At 43.1% G+C, this 21,802-nt stretch overlaps 1 long non-coding RNA gene and 1 other non-coding gene across 3 annotated transcripts in view; one reads left to right on the plus strand and one right to left on the minus strand.

The window, feature by feature from the left end:
• The window catches only part of LOC135112942 (uncharacterized), a 237,930-nt gene that overhangs the window by 110,605 nt on the left and 105,523 nt on the right, over nucleotides 1-21,802 (plus strand). The gene's annotated exons all lie outside the window — the stretch shown is intronic.
• Trnaf-gaa (transfer RNA phenylalanine (anticodon GAA)) lies at nucleotides 12,588-12,660 on the minus strand. Its single transcript has one exon. It is a non-coding gene; the product is annotated as a tRNA-Phe (tRNA).

The following is a 21,802-nucleotide window of genomic DNA, read 5'->3' on the forward strand; positions in this document are numbered from 1 at the left end:
GAGGAGGAGGAGGAAAAGGAAGAGGAGAATTCTGAGGTGAGGAAACTTGGTGAGGGAGACTATAAGGGAGGAAAAATAAATATAAAGAAAGAAAACAGAGTGCTATACAAGAAAAAGACAAAGGAGTAGATATAAAAGAAGAGGAAGAGAAACGAAAAAAAAACAAAAACAAAAACGAAAAAGAACAAGACCAAGGGAAAAAAGAAGAGCAGTAAGGAGGAGAAATGCCACCAGTGAAGGAATGAAGAATTCGAGGAAAACCCAAGATTGGCAGAAGGAGATCGTGAATTGCTAGAGAAATGACCTTGTGAAATTTTTATTAAGTTTTCATGACGCTATCTCACCTCTCTCTCTCTCTCTCTCTCTCTCTCTCTCTCTCTCTCTCTCTCTCTCTCTCTCTCTCTCTCTCTCTCTTGCTCTCTGGAAACCGTGACGATTGCAGGATCTTAGTAATAAATCTTTTATGACTCCAGGAAGGAAGATTATTCTCCTTAAAGGCAGTGAGAGAGAGAGAGAGAGAGAGAGAGAGAGAGAGAGAGAGAGAGAGAGAGAGAGAGAGAGAGAGAGAGAGAGAGAGAGAGAGAGAGAGAGAGAGAGAGAGAGAGAGAGAGAGAGAGAGAGAGAGAGAGAGAGTGAGTGAGTGAGTGAGTGAGTGAGTGAGTGAGTGAGTGAGTGAGTGAGTGAGTGAGTGAGTGAGTGAGTGAGTGAGTGAGTGAGTGAGTGAGTGAGTGAGTGAGTGAGTGAGTGAGTGAGTGAGTGAGTGAGTGAGTGAGTGAGTGAGTGAGTGAGTGAGTGAGTGAGTGAGTGAGTGAGTGAGTGAGTGAGTGAGTGAGTGAGTGAGTGAGTGAGTGAGTGAGTGAGTGAGTGAGTGAGTGAGTGAGTGTCCAATTATACAATTTTTGTTTTCCCTTCCCTTTTCACTGTTATCTTCTCATCCTGCCATCTCCCCTTCCCATCTTTTCCACCACCCATCTCCCCTTTCCCTGTGACCTTCATTTACTGGGTCACTAGAGAGCGTGTGACCTGACCCCTTCCCACATGTCCTGACCAGTGGTGTGACCTTGTGTGGCCCCATGACCTCATAGGAAAAGTCAAGAGGGTGGAGTAAGAGGGAAGGGGAAGAGGAACTTAAAGATGAATTGGTTCGTTAGAATTAGAATGAAATATTTAGTTTGTAACCTACAGATTTATCTATTTATTTTTTTTGTCTAGATTCTTGGTTTTCAGATTGATATATAAACAACTTTAACAGATAGATATAAACAAGGACAAATAGATATTAAAACAATTAGAGATTTTGTTTTTATTTCCTTTTTAAATATTTTTTTGCCTAGAGTCTTGGTTTTTAGATTGGTATATAAACAGACAGGAACAGATAGGTTTAAACAACCAGACAAATAACAAATACAGTGACAGAAACAGACAACTTTTTAAATCTGAATTAACAAATAGACAAATAAGCAGAGAGAGAGAGAGAGAGAGAGAGAGAGAGAGAGAGAGAGAGAGAGAGAGAGAGAGAGAGAGAGAGACGAGCACAAAAACAGATAGTGACAGTTTTCATCAGACTCAGACAGATAAACCGACAAATAGGCCGAGAGAAACAAATTAACAGGCTTTTATGTTCAGACAGATAATCAGACGAACAGACAGACAGACAAACATACAAAAATACAGAATAAACGGTTCTTAGGTACAAATAAACAGGCAATATTAGTAAGTACTTCTCCCCTTTATTCCCCTCACTGTATCCCTTCATATTTCCCTTCCTCATGCCCCTCTCCCCTCATCTTCCGTAGTCTCCCCTCACTCACTCCCATCACTCCACCCCAAACTTCCTCTTCACATACTCTCTCCTCCTCCTCTCTCTTTCTCACTCTCTCCTCAACTCTCTTCCCTCCCTTCCAGTCTCTCCTCTCTCCTCCTCTCTCGCCCTCTCTCCAATCGCTTCATCTCCGTGATAGATGATGGTGAGTCTTCTTCCTCTTCCTCCTCTTCCTCTTCCTCCTCCTCTGTCTTGGAACGGCGGTGCGGCTTTTAAGGTTTTGTCTCTTGTCCCTTTCATCATTATTTTTTTTTTATCGTTTTGTCTTTATCTGTCGTTATTTTTCAGCTTTCCGTATCGCGCATCTTCGTAATGTTCGCCTTTCTCTTCTGTTTCTTGGTCGTGGGTTGAAGTCTTCTCATTTTCTTCATTTTCTTTACGTTTATCATAAGCATTTTCTCTCATATTCGTCATATTCGTGTGTGTGTGTGTGTGTGTGTGTGTGTGTGTGTGCTCTTCCTATCTATCAATTTATATATGTTTGTTTATCTATTTAGTTATCTCTATCTATCTATATATCTATCTATCCATCTATAATCTCCTGCACTCCCTCCGTCTTCCATTCTCTCTCTCTCTCTCTCTCTCTCTCTCTCTCTCTCTCTCTCTCTCTCTCTCTCTCTCTCTCTCTCTCTCTCTCTCTCTCTCTCTCTGAACCGTCCGTCCCTCTCATCTTTACGTCTCCTAATAAACATTTCTAATAAACATCTCGCGCTAGTTAAACGTAATGTTGTTTGTCTTACTCCTTGTTGCATCCTTCCTTTACGAGTGGCGGTGCAGGTGTTGTGGATCATTTTTATTTTTTCTCTCTTCATATCTCAAGTTGCATCTTTTATTTCATCTCTTCTCGCTCGTTGTTTGCTTTTTGATATTACCTGGCCGGCCATTTTGCTCAGGTGTGCTGGCTTTTTTGTGGTGGTGGGTGGTGGTGGTGCTACACGTCTCCGATTAAATTGTCTTTGTTTTCCTTTTTTTTTTTCTTGTTTTTTATTTTCTGCTTCATCTCGACTTCACTGCTTAGTTCATTTATCTTTCCTATTTATTTTTTGTACGTTTCCTTCTCAGTTTTATTTTTCTCTGTTTCCTCCTCTGCTTTCTTATCTTAGTACATCTTGTTTATTGGTGTTATTTATTTCAACCTGCTTATTTATTTTTCACATGCTTCGTTCCAGTTTTTTTCTGTACGTTTTAATTTCGTTTCCTCCTTTTCTGTGTTATCGTTGCATATTTTCTTGTTTCACTTTTACTAAATGACATACAGTTAGTTTTTCTCTTTTCTAGATTCTCTTAAAGACAAACGTGACTAGAATTTAAATTTATCATCAATCAGTCTTTTCATGTCTGCACGTGCAGTTGAAGAAAACGCTCTCAACTTTAACTTCTCAATTCGGTGACCTTCTTAATATGGTCACTTGAACTGAGATCACGCGATTTTACGGAGTTTCACGTCTTCCTTCTTAATTAACACCCTTGCGTTATGCATTTAATTTATTTGTTTATTGAAGTTTTGTACTTTTTATATATTTTAATTTCTACCTTTATGTGGTCAAAATTTTTTCATGTGACTCGTTCGTCCATATATGTATCTACCTATCCATCTATTTGTCTATCAGGCTACCTACCTATTATGTCTAGTAAAAATCTAATAAAATACACTAATTTCATACCATCCTTAGTTAATGTATGTTAAGCTCAAAGACCCCATGTGAATTCTAGACGTTAAATCCAGACAGAACATCAGTAAGACGAAGCGAACACGAATATAACGCAGGAGGAGAATGAGGAGAATGACCCAAGGGAGGATGAGATGGACTGCGCGTCTGTGGGTGGCTGGCCTAGGCGGGTGAGTGGACGGTGGGCGGTTGGGCGGTCCCTGCGGTGGGCGGTGGGTGGTGGCGGGGCTAAGACACACACGGCAACAAGAGCGAGCAATCTTGAGGAGAGTGATTCTTTTGCATTTTATAGTGAGGGGTCAGCTTGCCCTGAGCCGCGCCGGGCAGGTCAAGAAGGGGGAAGAAGGAAGAACTGCTGGGAGGTAAGGAGGAGAAGAAGAGGAGGAGGAGGAGCTGAGAAAGGTGTGTGATGTAGGATCGAAGTTGAAGGACGGAAGGGTTGTCGGTCTTTCGAATGTGATGAGAGGGTGAAGATGGTTGCTCTCCTGCTCCAGCTCCAGCTCGTGCTCTTCCTCCCCTCGCTCGCCCCCTCAGGCAGGCGGGGCAGGGAGGGAGCCAGGCCATTGTTGCTTGCTGCCTCACAAGCTACTCCTGGCTCTTTGATGCGTGGGGAAGCCAGTCCTCTAGTGCCTTGTCGCCTCCCACCCTCTCTCCCTGACCCTCTCCCGCCCTCTCCTGTCCCTCTCCCGCCCTCTTCTCCCCGTCCCGTGTCTCGCTCCCGTCGCCGTAGTGCAAGGTAAACGAAGGGAACATGACAGGGGGTGAGGAGGACAGAGCAATGCAAACAACATGATGAGGCGTTCTTCTTTTCTTCTCCCCCACCTACTCTCTCTCTCTCTCTCTCTCTCTCTCTCTCTCTCTCTCTCTCTCTCTCTCTCTCTCTCTCTCTCTCTCTCTCTCTCTCTCTCTCTCGTTATTCATCTTCCCTCATTCATGCTTGCTTCTCTGTTCTGTTCGTGTGTCTGTGCGTAAGATTATGTTAGGTTGGTTTTCTGTATTTTTAAGTTCCTTTGATGGTGGTGATGATCAGTGGCGAGGAGAGTGGTAATGGTGATGGTGGTGGTGGTGATGACTTATGGTGACAGTAGTGGTGGTGATGTTAAGTCAATGTTGCTTTAAATACTTAGTTTCTTTAGTGTCGCTCTTAATTTAGTCACATTTTAAGTAACTTGCATTTTCCTACGTCCACTGTTCAGGTCGTCGTCTTTGTGTTTCCAGACGGTCACGCTGGTCGTAGCTGTGAAGACGAGAGCAATAAATATCCTAGCTCAAATAAAAAAAGAAAAAAGTCACTTTTCATTGCTATGCTCTCCTTTTCTCAACCACTCTATAACTGCCTGGAAACTCACTAAAAAAACGGAGAAACGAAAGTTAATTTTGAATATAAAAAATTTAAGAAAACAAGGGATACTGCAAGAAGACACCAGGCCTACACGTGGCAGTCCCTGTATAAAGCATACTTCCCTTTGTTTTCCACCTGTCATCCCTGTCACTAATCTGTCTAATCTTCTCTGCGGTTTTATAGCCAGTGCATTCTTTGGAGAACTATGTGGAAAAGAAATATATGTTTTAAACCTCACTACTGACTCGGCACTGTCTTTCCTCGGCTACAAAGTTATTTAAAAACTACAAAAGAACAAAAAAATAGGTGAATATGAAAAAATAAAATAATGTGACTGAAAAGCTGAAGATGACAAGAAAAGGACCAAGAACAAAGGAAAAAAATAATCCTCTCAAAATCTGAAAAAAAAAATGAATTAAAAAAGGGAAAGAGAAGGGAAAGTGTGGAAGCAAAAAAGGTGTAGAGAGGGGGAGTAGGGCATTTCTTGCGAGATGCACGAAAAGGAGGTAAGGAGAGGGGGGGCGGTGTTCCAAAGGGGTCAGGCGAACAAGGGAAAAACGCTCCCTTTGTGTCAGTCATCAGAGGAATAGAGAGGAAAAAAAGGGAGAATAAAAAGCTGCAAGGAAGGAAAGGGGGGATGAAAGTAAAGAGGCAAAACTTACTTGAAGGAAAAATAAAAGCACTTTGAATAATTTACTTTGACAAAAAAAAAACACATAATAGTTTATAATGTGGCTTTTAAAAAGGATAATTTTTGGTGGCAAGTGGTTTTTGAAGTTTGGGAGATGAGAAAATAAGGGAGGAGATTGTGAAGATAGGAAGAGAAAAGGGGAGATTATAAGGGAAATGGGAAAAGGAATGATATGATTGAGAAAGAGATGGGAAGAGGAAAGGGAGTATTGTGAGAGAGATGGGAAGAGAAAGGGGATGAATATGAAGATGGGAAGAGGGAAGAGAGGAGTGTGAGGGAGATGGGAAGAGGAGGAAGATTGGTTGTAAGGCTGAGGGGAAGGCAAGGGTGAGAGTTGTGCTGGTAAAGGGAAGAAGAGAGAAAGAAAGGTTGCCAGGGAGATGGGAAGAGAAGGTTGAGGTCTGTGAGGGAGATGGAAAGGTGGAGAGAGGATTGCAAGTGTGAGGGGAAGAGGAAGAAGGTTACTAGGAAGATAGAAAGAGAGGGAGATACGAAGAAGCAGAGGGTAAGAATAAGAGAAATGAAAAGAAATGGAGGAAGAGGAGGAGGAGGAGGAGAAGGAGGAGAAGGCGAGTGAACAAAACAAAGAACCATGAATATAAAAGAAAAATATGAGAGAGAGAGAGAGAGAGAGAGAGAGAGAGAGAGAGAGAGAGAGAGAGAGAGAGAGAGAGAGAGAGAGAGAGAGAGAGAGAGAGTGTTTCCCTAGAATTCTCACAAAGGATTGGGAAGAACAACAGATGTAGTAAAGAAAGAAAAAAGAAAAAAGAAAACAAAGAGTAATCAGAAAGAGTCGCATTTTTGTCCGAAGGGAAATAAAAGTAAAAGAGGAAAAGAGGAAATAATTAATGGCTAATCAGAAATTTTGAAGAATATGTTGATTTGTACGTACTTTTTCCAAATGGAGAGGAAGAAGAAAGGAGACAAAAGATTAGTGAAGGTAATTTAATAGGAAATGAGAGAGAGAGAGAGAGAGAGAGAGAGAGAGAGAGAGAGAGAGAGAGAGAGAGAGAGAGAGAGAGAGAGAGAGAGAATTTTGCACAACAAGAAGGGGAAACTTGCAGAAATATGAAACTCAAATATTAACGAAGGAAAAAGAGAAAGAATCGAGGGAGGGATGGAGGTAAACAATGCCACCACCACCACCTCCTCCTCCTCCTCCTCCTCCTCCTCCTCCTCCTCCTCCTACTGACGAAGAGAAAAAATATCAGCATCATTCATAACACTTCACAAACATTTCTTTCCCTCTCTCTTTCCCTTCTCCCTTTCCCTCTCTGTTTCCCTTCTCCCATCCCTTCTGTCCCTTCATTCCCTACACCTCCCTCCCCTCTTCCTCTTCTTCCCCTTTCTCTTCCATTCTTCGTTCCCCTCTTCCACATCTCCTGAAGGAAAAGCAGACCAAGAGTGAGAGTCTATTCCTCTCACAAGTCCAGTCCACACAAGGTCTCAATTAACCTAGAGAGAGAGAGAGAGAGAGAGAGAGAGAGAGAGAGAGAGAGAGAGAGAGAGAGAGAGAGAGAGAGAGAGAGAGAGAGAGAGTGGGGGGGAGGTGGAGGAAGCTCTTGCTCGATTCAGGAGAGTAAAAAAATATTAAGTCATCAAAGAAGGGAGGAGAGAGAGTCGATGAGAGGGGAGTGGCTGCCCTCTGGAGGATGCAGGAGAGAGAGAGAGAGAGAGAGAGAGAGAGAGAGAGAGAGAGAGAGAGAGAGAGAGAGAGAGAGAGAGAGAGAGAGAGAGAGAGAGAGTACTGAGTAAACAATAACGGCAAAATCATAACGAAATAAGGAAGAGTATAAGGAACATAAAGAAAGAAGTCTGAGGTAGAGGAGTATGTGGACGAGAGTGGACGGTGAAGGAGAGTGGAGTAGAGTGGAGGAGCGTGAAGAGGTGGATCTGAGGCAGGCTGGTGTGCTGGCAGGGGTTAGGGGAGAGGGTGGGAGGACAGGGCGGGAGGCGAGGCTGGGAGGAAAGGGCCGGAGGAAAGGGTGACGTGGTAGGGTGATGGTTCAATTTTGGGTGCAGTGAGTGATGGAAATTGATTATGAGGGTGAAATTAGTAATGCTGGGAAGGGTGTGGCTTAGGTGTTGCTTGCAGGAATAGTTTTCTTTTTTTTTTATTGAGTAACTAATGTGTTTTCTGTTTTCTTTTTTTTTTTTTTTGGGGGGGAGCGATAATATACATGTTTTTTTTTTCGTTTGTTTGCTTGTTTGTTTGTTTGTTTATTATTATTTCTTTTGCCTCTCTCCTTAACTCCTAAGAAGAAGAAGAAGAAGAAGAAAAACCTTTAACAACAACTACTACTACTACTACTACTACTACTACTTCTACTACTTCTACTACTACCACTACTACTACTACTACCTAACTAAAACTGAAACCTTACTCAGACTTAGAGGAAATATTAGAGATTAGATTAAATTAGATTAAGAGATTAGGGAGAGAGAGAAAGAGGAACAGGAAGGAAACGGAGAGAGAGAGAAAGAGAGACGGAGGGATAAAGGATGCTAGAGGGAGGGAAGAGAGGAGGATGAGAGAGAAAGGAAGAGAACAAGAGGTAAGCGAAGAGCGGAGGAGTGAGCAGGAATAATCGAAATCGGAGAGAGAGAGAGAGAGAGAGAGAGAGAGAGAGAGAGAGAGAGAGAGAGAGAGAGAGAGAGAGAGAGAGAGAGAGAGAGAGAGAGGTATTCAATAAGGCAGACAGACAGTCATGCAGACAGACTTGAGACGGTATAGAAACTCGGAAGGGTGGGAGGGAAAATGAAATGAAAGGACTAGAGGAGGAGGAGGAGGATGAGGAGGAGGGGGAGGTGGAGAGGAAGGAAAACAGAGTAGATAGGGAGGGAGAGGGGGAAAGGGGGTGGAGAGAATGGGGTAAGGGGTGGAGAGAAAGGGAGGAGGGGAGGGTGAAGAGAAGGGGGAAGGGAGTCTGTGCTTTCGGGATCAAGAATCAATAAAGAGAATTCTGGGCACAAAGAACTCTCAAGCAGGTCCCTAAACTCTCCCTCCCTCCCTCTCCCTTCCTCTCCTCCCTCTCTCCTCCCTCCCTCACTCTTCCTCCACCCACACTTTTCCTCTCCCCCTCCGTCGCTCTTCATTCCTCGCTCCCCTCTCACTCTCCCGCACCTCTCCCTCTCTCATTCATTCTTCACCTCCTCATGGAAGCTGATCGTGTTGCTGGCTTGCCTCGTGGACTCCCTGACCTCGCTTCCTCCTCCTCCTCCTCCTTTGACCTCAGTTTTCTGGGTCAGTTTCCTCGCATTCTGACCTCTTGACTTCATTTGCCTCTACGCATGTCCTCTTTTTTTTTCCATATTTCCTCTTTCCTCTTCAATTTATTCCCTCTCTTCCTCCCTCTACTCAGCTCTCTCTCTCTCCCTCTCTCTGACTTCTCCTTTCAATCCCATATGCCAATTAAGTTCATTAGCTTTGATGCCTTAAATTGCTATATAGGTTAAGACTAATTAATACTAATGCTCCCAACCTCCTTCATGGAATATACATCATGTCTTAGTTATCTTAATTTCAGGAGGAATTTAACTCTCTCTCTCTCTCTCTCTCGTTTTCTTCGGTATGTTGTGAGTTTGTTTTAGTTTACCTGTTCATCGTGTTCCTTACTTGCGCGTACCTGCTCTAATTAGTCTCCCAGGTACAGAGAGGACACGAGGGGAGCTGAGGAGAGAGAGAGAGAGAGAGAGAGAGAGAGAGAGAGAGAGAGAGAGAGAGAGAGAGAGAGAGAGAGAGAGAGAGAGAGAGATGGGGGATATTTTTCTAGTCTGAATTTGTTCTTATATTGGTAGTATTGAATTACATGCCCCCCTTCTCTCTCTCTCTCTCTCTCTCTCTCTCTCTCTCTCTCTCTCTCTCTCTCTCTCTCTCTCTCTCTCTCTCTCTCTCTCTCTCAATCTCAATCTCGTTTATCCTCTTAATCTCTTCTACAAATTCCTCTCTTCTAAATATTCAGTGGTGCACCTTTTCTCTCTTTTCTCTCTCTCTCTCTCTCTTAGCAACTCTCTTTTCCCCTCTTGTACCCCTCCTCCCTTCATCTCTCCCTCCTCTCCTTCCCTCCTTTCTCTCCTCTTAATTTTTTTCCAGTCCCCTTTAGTTCTCCCTCTCCCTCTTACCCTCCCTCCTTTCCTCCTCTCTCTCGTCTCTCGCTCACGGTCTCCTTTCCTCCCTCTCCTCTCTCTCTCTCTCTCTCTCTCTCTGTTTCTCTCCTCGCCGCCATACGCTCCCCCATTCAGACACTCAACACAGACAAAGGGACAGCATAACCTCCTTTATTTTACAGCATAATGGTTGCACAGCGCCTCAATACACGCCGACGAAAAAAAAAGTCTAAAAAAAAACCGGGTCAAGTTTGTGCTTCTCTGGGGCTGCTCCTGGTGGGGGCGGGGCGGGGTCACATGGGGCGGGGCGAGGCGTCGGGGTTTTGAAGGGAGTGTGGGAAAAAAGTTGGGGGTTGGTAAAGGACGCTTCGTTTGGTGGGTCTTGGGTACATGGGAAGGAAGGAAAGGGAGGGAAGGGAAGACAGGAATGGTTTTAGAATAAGTTCTGGAGTTTGTGTTGTGGTGTTGGGTGATGGTGTGTTTTGGTGTTGGTGATGTTGCGGGTGTGCTTGTGGTTAGCAGTGGTGTTGGAGTGTTGTGGTAGATGTTGGTGGTAGTGTTGTGGTTGGAAAAAGTGTTGGGGTTGTGTGGTGGGTGCTTGTGGCGGTGGTGTGGTTAGGAGGAGTGCTGTGGATTGATAAGGTATGGTATTGGGAAATTAGGGAAGGTTGTTGTAATTGGTATGAGTAATTGTAATTGTTGGAGTGATATGTTGGAATGCTGTAAGTTATTGTGACTGGAAAGAGTAGTTGGGGTTGATGTACTGTGGTGTTGGGGAGGTTCTTGTCGGAAGTGAGGGGAAGAAATATGAATAAGACACGATTAGAGAGTAGAAAAAGACATGTTAATTATCATATTATTATATTTCGAGGAACAAACAACCATAATGAGATGTAAAAAGTGCGTTGGTGATTTGGGGAAGTGTTAGGGTGATGGGGTGAGGTGCTGAGGAAATTGCTGTGGCAGAGAGGGATGGTGGTGGTACTGTGTGTGTTCTTAATTATTTCCTCTTTTTTTTTTTAGGGATTTTAGGGAATGTTGGTAAAAGGTAATGATTTTAGAAAGAGGATAAGAAAAGAAATTCACTGCTATTTAAGGATATTGTGGATTCTCTCTCTCTCTCTCTCTCTCTCTCTCTCTCTCTCTCTCTCTCTCTCTCTCTCTCTCTCTCTCTCTCTCTCTCTCTCTCTCTCTCTCTCTCTCTCTCTCTCCACTAAATTCAAGAGATCGTGTTATTGGCACCCGGGCTTCTTGTTTTGATGGTAAAATGTATTGTAGCGCGTGGAAGGAGCGTGTGCGGGGCGGATGGGAGTGTGGCAGTGTGGCAGTGCTGTTTGAGCAAGACAAGTTGTGAATCAGGAAAGGAGCAAGAGTGTCAGCAGCAGGCGGCGCGGGAGAGGATCTTGCTAACAGACGGCGGAAACCTGCAAGACTTGAGTGTGTCAGTGTTGAGTGCGTTACTGATTCCTTATTTATTTTTTACATACGAGTACATATATATATACCGCAGTGTTTCTCCTGTCTCTCTCTCTCTCTCCTTTCCCTTAAGACTGTGAACTATATATGTGTTTGCGTTATTTAACCTCATTATATCTTTTGTTAGTGTTGTTGTGTTGTTTTGTTTGATTTTCTTTATTTTTTTCTCTCCCTTTACTCTCGTTACTGATTCCTTCCTCTTGGCTTTTTTTTTCATACCGCAGTGTTTCGTCCGTCTCTGCTTTCCCTTAATACAGTAGTAAATTATGTTATATTATTACGTTATTTACCTTTTGTTAGTGTTATTATTAGCGCTTTATCTCCTTTTATTCTTATTTTTCTCCTCGCATTACTCTCTACTGCAATCTCTCTCTCCTTTACCGTCTCTTTTTTTTCCGTAAAACCGCAAAGTGTATAGATTTTTCTGCATCGCCAAATTTCATCTTCTGTCAATGTTGTGCGTTACTGATCCTCTTTTCGTGTATCTCTCTCCTCTACTGCAATGTCTCGTCCGTCTCTCCTTTCTCCTTAAGACCGCAAATTATTTCTTTACATTATCAAACCTTGTCACATCTGTCAGTGCTGAGTGTGTTGCAAGTTTGCTTGTTATTTTTCCTTTCTTTTCTCCTTTCTTTCCTTTGTTGTAATGTCCTTCTTCTCTATTATCATTCACTCTGCATCTTCTCTCTTTTTGAATCCACCCCACCACATCACATCTTGACAGTATTTAGAGAGTATTTTTTTTTCTCCTTTTCTCTATTTTTCTTCTCCCCTGAACGACAGGTTAGGAATTAATTTAGAGTTAGTTCAAACAGCATCAGTGCAGGGAAGCAATACTAGTGTTAGCAGCATATACAGTCTCCGTGACCGTGTAGGAACATTGATTGTCTTACGAGCTTATCCTGAGGTCGCCTTGAACACACTGCCAAGACAGTAAGATACCCAATTAACAGAGATATAAAGTCATTACAATTATACTTGCACTCTGTTCTCGGCAAGTCATAGATTACCCACACTGCTGCATTTACCCTCCAATGACGTGATCGAGACTAGATAGCCAATGAGAGAGAAGCAGCAAATTAACGCCACGTGCCTGAGTCTCAGTCAGTAATTGGAGTGATTGGAAGTTCAGTAAGACGCGAGGCATCTCATGAGTTCAGGAAAGAGAGAGAGAGAGAGAGAGAGAGAGAGAGAGAGAGAGAGAGAGAGAGAGAGAGAGAGAGAGAGAGAGAGAGAGAGAGAGAGAGAGAGAGAGACTACGAATCCATGTGCAGATAGACTATGAATTCCCCTAGACTATGAATACCTCTGTAGACAAGCTATGAATACCTCACAAGGTTGACTATGAATACCTGTGTAAATGGACCATGAAAACCTCTAGACACTGAACACCTGGGGAGATAATCTATGAATACCTTTAGACTGTGAATACTTCTGGTGGATAAGAAGAAATATAAAGGAATTAATAACTAAAATGTTTGCCCAGACCCGGGATCGAACCGGGGACCTTTAGATCTTCAGTCTAACGCTCTCCCAACTGAGCTATCTAGGCACGTTGTAATGCTGATATGAACTGTATTCCTAACGTAGATTGTTTTCGTAGATAGATGGACAGAAAGAAAGGTTAATAGAAAAAAAAGGGGAACAAAGAAAAGAAGATAGCGAAATAAAAATAAAATAGAAAGGTAGAGATAAAGAAAGATAGAAAGCAAAAGTAAATCTGAAAGAAAGATGGAAAGAAAAGAAAGATAGATTGATGTATAGAAAAAAGAAACCCTTAACCACAATTTAGAACACACACCAAAAAAAGTACCACATTACAAAACCAAAAATAAACACACACTAATAAACACACACACACACACACACACCATAGTCCAATAAAATCAAAACCATGTACTGTAATTACGAAAGCACCGAGAGAGAGAGAGAGAGAGAGAGAGAGAGAGAGAGAGAGAGAGAGAGAGAGAGAGAGAGAGAGAGAGAGAGAGAGAGAGAGAGAGAGCAGCGGCCAAGTTCACGACAAGAGGCCGCTAAACGTGAATAAGCACCCGTAGTAAGGAGGCAGATAAGATTAACACACCCACAGTGCGCCAGAACAAGGCCACTACCTCATCCTGCTAAACTCTGAGCCAACAACACAACTAAATCTACGTTAACTTCCTCCTCCTACAATTTACTCACAGTTAGCAAGTCTGTTTCGCTGTCCCAGTCTCCGCTTTACTCTACTATACACAAAATACATCTTAACATGGGTTATTTGTTAAGAATTCTATAGATGGGCAAAAGTAATTAGGATCCCACTCATTTCATTAACCTCATTTTAGTACAATATATTCTGTCAGCAAATCTGTTTCGCCGTTCCAGTCGTCGCTTAAATATACTACACTCAAACTCAAAAGACATCTTAGCGGGGTATACATGGGTTATTTGTTAAGGATTCTATAGATGGAGGGCAAAGTAATTAGGATCCCCACTGACTTTATTAACATCGCCTTCCTATAATTTACTCTGCTGGAGAGTCTGTTTCGGTGCCCCAGTCTCCGTTTAATTTTGCTATAAAGGCCTGGGTTATTTGTTGTAATCTTCATATATAGGCGAGAGTAATTTGGATTCAACTGACTTTATTAATGTCGTCTTCCTATAGTTTACTGTGTTAGCAAGTCTGTTTCGGTGCTCCTGTCTCCGTACCGTTCCAGTGGTGCAGGGATGGTTTATCTGTTAAAATGTTTATTCATGTGTGGACTGGAGTAATCAGGGTAGCATTGTGTTTGTTATTGTCATACTTTGAAAAAAAAATGATAATAATAGAATGAAAAAAAAATCCTGACGAATTTGTTTCTAAAGTTGTCACTGGTAATTTTAAAGGAGGAATGAATGATAGAAATAATAGTAGTAATGATGATGATAATAAAATGAAAACAACAACAACAACAACAACAACAACCAACAACAACAACAAATATAATCACAGGAAATTGAAAACACCAAAAGGTCACCCACAACCTCACACACACACACACACACACACACACACACACACACACACACACACACACACAAAAAAAAAAAAAAAAACATAATGCTACACTTCAGTACAGCAAGTTCATTTCGGCTTCACAAACCTCCATTCAAGTCAGTACGAGAAGCCAACTCAAAACAGAAGGAAAGAGAGTAAAAAAATAATGAATGAAAAAAAAAGAAAACATTAATCCCTGATACGACTATGACCCGTGATGACCCGAGCCTTGGAGGGAAAGGAAAGGAAGGAGGGTGAGAAGGAAGGGAAAAGGGATAACGGAGGGAGGGACGTAGGGAGGGAGGAGAAATGGGAGGGAATAGAGGTTGTAGATTGCGTGGGGTAAAAAACTAAATACGAAATTTGAGCTCAGGAGAGAGAGAGAGAGAGAGAGAGAGAGAGAGAGAGAGAGAGAGAGAGAGAGAGAGAGAGAGAGAGAGAGAGAGAGAATTTATAAAGAGCGGTAAAAAAAAAATGTCCTTTCTTGAAAAAAAAATATATATACATATTGAGAGATGGGAGAGAAGTAAAGAAGAAAAAATAATAATAATAATGAGTCAAGAAAAAAGGAGAAAACAAGAACAAGAAATGAAAAAAAGAAAGAAAAGGAGGAGTGGTATGAGGATTAGGAAGATAAGAGAAAATTAGAAGAAAAGAAAAAAAAAACATACGAACTGGAGGAAGAGTAAAATAAATAAAGAAAAAAATATAGGAGGCTGAGGAGGAGGATGAGATTCAGGAGTAGTGTAAAGGTGAAGGCGAGAGAGTGAGTGTGTGTCGCCTTCCTGCCAGCAAAACTAATATTGGCTAGGTGTCAGGGAGGCGGCGGGTGCGGCGGGCAGGTGAGGGGCGGGTCAGCGGGGCGGGTCAGGGGTCACCGTCGGGAAATCGATCAGCGGCGGGAGAAAAGTGAGTAAGGAGTAAAGTCCTTGAAATATATTTAAAGTGAGGGAGTCCTGCAGTTTGTATCCAAGACAGTCGAGGGTTGTAAGTACCTGTGTGGTAAAATTGAATGAATAAATAAATAGAGGAATAAATAGATGCATAAGTGAGGATAGGAAGGGAAAAATGGAGAAAAGATATTGAAAAAGGAAGGGAAAAATACTTGTCTTTGGAGTTGTTATAATAATCTATGTATTTTGTATTTGTATATCTATTTGTTGTAGATGTTACGTTTTTTTTTTGTTTCCATTGTTTTAATTTATTACTTCTTATTCATTATACATCATTGATTTCGTATTTGACTTGTGAGATTATTTTCTTATCTATTTTCTCTTTTTTGTTCTAAATATTACGTTTCGCTTTGCTTATATTTATTTTATTATTATTTACTGTACGTTCTTACTAATTCTTGTGGCTCATGAAGTTTCCTCTCTCTCTCTCTCTCTCTCTCTCTCTCTCTCTCTCTCTCTCTCTCTCTCTCTCTCTCTCTCTCTCTCTCTCTCTCTCTCTCTCTCTCTCTCTCTCCCCCCACCACCCCACTCCCACCCCTACCTCCGTCTCTCCCCAGTAGCCAGCATACATACCTTGTCACTCCAAAACCACACCTCGTCCATCTCTTAATACATTTAGTTGCACTAGTTATTTTCTTCCCCGTCGCTGCTCTGGCTCGGGAGTCGTAACATTAATTTTTGCTGCCGCGTGACTGGGTGATGGGTGGGCGAGAACTGTGTCCTAGCGATCCCTGTTTGGCGAGGTGGCGTGGTGTAGCGAGGCGGCGACCACTCAAGCTCCACCTCATGTCACCTGGATTTACGCCTCGCCATAACTAACATGCTTAAGCCACACGAACACGAGGAGACGCAGCGATTATACTTGAGGCCAGGTTTATATTGGCCTGTTTTTAAGGGATCGTTACTTAGAAGGAGTGTGTGTGTGTGTGTGTGTGTGTGTGTGTGTGTGTGTGTGTGCTGGAGGAGTGGGAGGAGGAGATAGAATGCTACTGCTGGTGTGTTAAAGAATGCAAGGCGAGGCTGTAGGAGATGTAACGATAATTCTCAGGTTAAATATATGGTGATTTGTTCTTGGAATGTTATTGAGAAAGATAAAATAACGATAGAAAGTCACTCCTACTTTACTGTTGTGTAGGAGAATATAAGTCAAGTGTATAAGAGATACAGCGATGATTCAAAGGTTAAATAAATATTGAATTGTTCTTAAAATGGATCGTTATTGAGATACATAAAGAAAAATATATACATAAAAAAATATCCTCTGGTGTCGTACAGAAGAATGAAACTAAAGGCCTTGTCTAGGAATGATAATAATATACAAGTTATTAAGGAAAAAAAAAACGCCTAGATAAGTAATGAATAACAGCAACAAGTAAAAAAGAAAAAAAAATCCTTCACCGTGAAGATAAACAAATAAAATAAAAATATACGAAAGATGGAAAAATATACGAAAGATGATGATCCCACAGTCACATATGATCATAAAACTTATTCTTCACACTTAACATTTTCTCCCTGCCAGTTTCCAGGAGTCAGCCCTAACTGAACACCCCAAGCCGGGAATTAATGAAACACGCTCCCTCATCCTCGGGGGAGAGAGTGAGGGAGGAGATTAGGGGGATGTGTGTGAACATATTGGGGTGATTGAGGGGTGCAGGGGAGGAGATGTAGAAAGGACCAAGGAAGGAAGGAAGGAGGAGGAGGAGGAGGAGGAGGAGGAGGAGGAGGAGGAAGAGCAGCATATTGGGGTGATTAGGCTATGAAGGAAGGGAGGAGGGGATGTAGAAAGCACCGAAGAAGGAGGAGGAAGAGGAGGAGACTGGGCTGGCTGAGGGATTGAGTGGGGGAAAGGATGAAAAAAAGACCAAAGGAGAAGAAGGAAGAGAAGGAGGAGATGGAGAAGGAGAAGGAAAAGGACAAGGAAAAAGAGATTAAATTTCAAGACGAGGAAAGACCTTGTGGACATCAGAAAGTTGCAAGAGGGAGAAAGTGACCAAGAGAGAGAGAGAGAGAGAGAGAGAGAGAGAGAGAGAGAGAGAGAGAGAGAGAGAGAGAGAGAGAGAGAATGGGGAAGAGGAGGAGGAGGAAATGTCGTGTAGTGGTGTGGTTATAGGAGAGGAGGACCACTACTGATGACTTCCCATTAGAACATTACTGTCAGGATGGCGTGATGGAGTACTAGAGCCAGTAACCTCCCCTCCTTCCCTCCTTCCTCCCCTTCTTCCTTCTTCTGTCCCCTCCTTCCTTCCCTCCTTCCATCCCTTCTTCCGTCCATTCCTTCGACTCCAAATCTCTTCTCCCAGTCTCGCTATTCTGAAGATTTAATAAGGGGAGGGAAAATGGAGATTAAGATGAAGGAGGAGGAGGAGGAGGAGGAGGAGGAGGAGGAGGAGGAGGAGGAGGAGGAGGACAATGACAACCAGAATGAGAAAGAAGATGAATATAAATAAAAGTGAGAAGGAGGATGATAGATTAGTATTGATATTATGTATTCTGTGTGTGTGTGTGTGTGTGTGTGTGTGTGTGTGTGTGTCTGTTAATCAATGGGGCTCCTTCATCACCAGCACAGGAGGCGGCGCAGTGGACGGCCGGTCATGCTTATTACAGGTCTCACGTACCTTGATACATGTCCCTCCCTGTGTCCCTAATCCTCTTTATTTATCGTCAGCCCGCCTATGTATATCACCCTCACACGTTTGTCCCTGCCCTCACCCCCTAACGGCCCCTCACACTCACTGCTAGCCCTCACTCACACCGTCACCCACATACTAACACACACATACACTAATCTATTTTTTTCCCTTACTCTACATCCACACACTCACACACACTCATACATACACTTCCTCTATATTCCTTGCTTTTTTTTTTCCACTCCAGGACATACACCACACAAATCCGTCCACTTTCTGTTATTCCACATTTATTCCACCTGTACTCCCTCCTTTCTCTAATCCAGAACATATCCCTATTCTCTCTCTCTCTCTCTCTCTCTCTCTCTCTCTCTCTCTCTCTCTCTCTCTCTCTCTCTCTCTCTCTCTCTCTCTCTCTCTCTCTCTCTCTCGTCCCCTCTAATACAGGGTTCTACAAGCACAATCCTCCCATGCACTTTCCCTCCCATTCATTCTACAACCATATACATGAGCGCCCTTCCTTCCTGTAGTTTGTTCTTTACGGTTATTGTCATAGGCACACCTGTAGGCCCCATATGCTCCACACACGTTCACCTGTACCTGTCCTGCGGTGCCTGTCTCGCTCCCTCATGCTCCCTTTCATATAAGCCTTCCATATTCCGTACCTATTTTCCCTTCTTCATGTCCTCTTATTTTTTTTTTTGTTTTGTTTCCCGCACCATATGCCACTACGAATGTCACTGCTCTTTTCCTTCCCTCTCCTTTCCCTCTCCCTCCTCTCCTCGAAATTGACTTTAGGTAGAAGGTAATTTATAACAATATTGAGAAGGAAGATTAAGATGGGTCGTCCTCTACCGTGCCTTGTGTGTGTGTGTGTGTGTGTGTGTGTGTGTGTGTGTGTATGTATGTGTGGGGATTGAAGCCGCGCGGCCGCCATGTTGCCCGGTCCACTCCTCCCCATTAACGTCAAGGTAATGGCCTCTATTTCTCCACCAAATGTATGAGTCTCTCTTCATAAATTATCGCGATGTATCAACTCCGTGTGCAGGGAGGTGTCGGGGGGCGCCGTTCGCTTGTCCTGTGTCGGGGCGGGGCGGGCGGGCGGGATGGGCGGGGCGAGAGAGGCCTGGTTTCGGGGTGTCAGGATATCGGACAGGGGCGGGAAGCTAGAGGGAGGAGTAAGGAAGGTTAGAAAGGTTAGGACAAAGGAAGGTGGGGCGGTAATGAAGGTGGTGTGTGGGACAGGCTCAAAAAGTGTGTACAGGTGAGGTGTCAGCAGGTGAGGTGGTTTCGTGGTAAAAGGAGGAAGGAACAGGTGGTATGGAAGCGTGAAGGAAGAGGGAGGGAGGAAAGGGGTGTGTGGAAAGCAAAAGAAAGTAAAGGGTTGGGATGGGGGAAGAGAAGGGAAGGGAAGTGAGGAAAGGAAAGAAGAGAGAAGGGAACGGGAAGTGTAGGGGAAGGAAAATTAATGGTAGTGTGGAAAGGAAATGGGAAGGAAGGAAAGGGAAAGAGGGAAGGAAAGGAAAAGGGTGCTGTAGCAGAAGGAAGAGGAAGACAAGTGAGGAAAGAGAAGGATTATGGGATTAAATAACATGATTACTTGATTAAGATTATTGTGTGTGTGTGTGTGTGTGTGTGTCTGTGTGTGTGTGTGTGTGTGTGTGTGTGTGTGACAAGTCTTTCTCTTGCAAAATGTGGGTAACAGCTTACAGTAATTGAAAACACAGGTCTCTTAAGTCTATCTCTCCCTCTTCCCCTGTCTCTCTCCCTCCCCTTCACGCCGCCTTCACGCCAGCGAGGAGTGAGAGCAATGGACAAACACTGGCCACGACACACGAAAAAGAAAACAGTCAACATAATAATTCCGACGTAGAGTAATTTAATGAACGAATGAAGCGTAAATTTAATGAGAGAGAGAGAGAGAGAGAGAGAGAGAGAGAGAGAGAGAGAGAGAGAGAGAGAGAGAGAGAGAGAGAGAGAGAGATTTATCCCGAAGTGCTGAGAAAATAAAAGATAAAAACGTATAAATATATAAATCAAAATACTACTACTCCTACTTGCAGTTTATATTTAATTAAGATATTCAATTTAACATTTTCCAGCCTTTTTGCTTCATTTGAATTCATGTCCGTCTCCTTTTTTTTTTTTTAATTAATTTCTTTTTTACTGGGAAATCTGAAAGGCAGTTGGTAAAATATTTTGTTTACTCAGCGAAATTAAAGGCTTGGCGGGAATGGGCTTTCGGGAATCGCCGCGCTGGCTGATGAGATTTATGCGCCAATACACCTGTGCTCACCTGTAATCTCTGCCTGGGAATGGTAATAATGAGAATAATACTGGTGCTGCTGCCGCCTAAACCACCACCACCACCATTACCACTACCACTATTACCGGTACTGTACCTTCTCCAGTACCACATTCATCAGTAGTATGATTATTACCGTCACCACCACCACCATAACTACCATCGCCACAAGTACCACTATCATCACCATTACCATTATTACCGCCACTACTACTACTGCCATTACACTTATTCACTTGTATTTGTATTTTTTTTTTTAGTTTTATATTATTATTATGACCAACTACTAGTGCTGCTACTGTTGTTGTTGTTGCTGCTGCTGTTACTGTTGTTGTTGTTGTTGTTGCTGCTGCTGCTGCTGCTGCTGCTGCTGCTGCTGCTGCTGCTGCTGCTGCTGCTGCTGCTGCTGCTGCTGCTGCTGCTGCTGCTGCTGCTACTGCTGCTACTGCTGCTGCTGCTGCTGCTGCTGCTGCTACTGCTGCTGCTGCTGCTGCTGCTGCTGTTGTTGTTGGGGCAGCTGCTGCTGCTGCTGCAGCTGCTGCTACTGCTGCTGTTGCTGTTGGGGATGCTGCTGCTGCTGGGGCTGCTGATGCTAGAGCAACAACAACAACAACAACTACTACTACTACTGGTTCTATTACCACCACCATAATGAGTATTTTAATAACAATAATAATAATAATAGTAATAATAATAATAATTAATAATAATAATAATAGAAATAATGACAAAGTAACAAAAAATAATAATAACAACGTCAACAACAACAACAACAACAACAACAACACAATATAAATGTTTACACCAGTACCATAAATTATAACAACATTAGTCTTCAGGTACACACACACACACACACACACACACACACACACACACACACACACACACACACACACACGGGCAAAACTCCCCAGGCCCAATAATGCATTTAATATGTATGCGAGTAAAACTGATCCTTAATTTGCATAGTAAGTGATTCTGGCAAGGGGGGCGGGATGGATGGGGCGGGGCTGGGCTTGGTGGGATGGGTGGGGTGGGGCAGGGGAGAGTTGGGGTAGGGATCGGGTGGGGCGGGGCAGGCTTGGGCGGGGCGTCTTCCGTCTCCTACGTCACCCTACTTGTGTATACCTGAAGGAGGAAGAGGAGGAGGAGATAAAGGAGGAGGAGGAGGAGTTTCAAGAATATGTCAACTAGGACAGTAAATAAAGCTTCTCCTCGTCCTCCTCCTCCTCCTCCTCCTCCTCCTCCTCCTCCTCCTCCTTCTCCTCCTCCTCCTCCTCCTCCTCCTCCTCCTCCTCCTCTTACTCATCTTTCCTCCATTTTTATTCAACATTTTTAAGTTCATTCCCCAATATCACACTACAGTCGATTATGATTTTTTTTTCTTATGCACTTTTACTCCCACATTTTTCTTCTTAATCTCTATGCATCGGGAGAGGAGGAGGGAGGGAGGGAGGGAGGGATGGAGGAGTGTTAGGTGGCAGTGTCTATTTCCTTGTTTTGATTGGAAGTTGTCTGTGTGAGGGGGAGTGTTGTTGTGATCGGTGGCAAGACTTGTGTTGTGGTGTTTTTGGTGTGTCTTTCTCTCCTCCTGAAGCGGATCTCGTGTTTTATTTTGTGTTGCTTGCTTGTGTTCGTTTTGATTTTTCTATGTCCTTTTATTTATTTTTATAGATGTTTTTTGTTTCTTGTGTTTATTTCCTTTTTTTTTTTTCTAGGAGTGTTTGGTTTTGTACTTTAGGTTTTATTTATATTAGTGTAGTTTTTCTCTTCCTTTTTTT

Source organism: Scylla paramamosain, chromosome 24 (assembly GCF_035594125.1).
Source record: "Scylla paramamosain isolate STU-SP2022 chromosome 24, ASM3559412v1, whole genome shotgun sequence".
In the NCBI taxonomy this organism is placed as follows: Eukaryota; Metazoa; Arthropoda; class Malacostraca; order Decapoda; family Portunidae; genus Scylla; species Scylla paramamosain.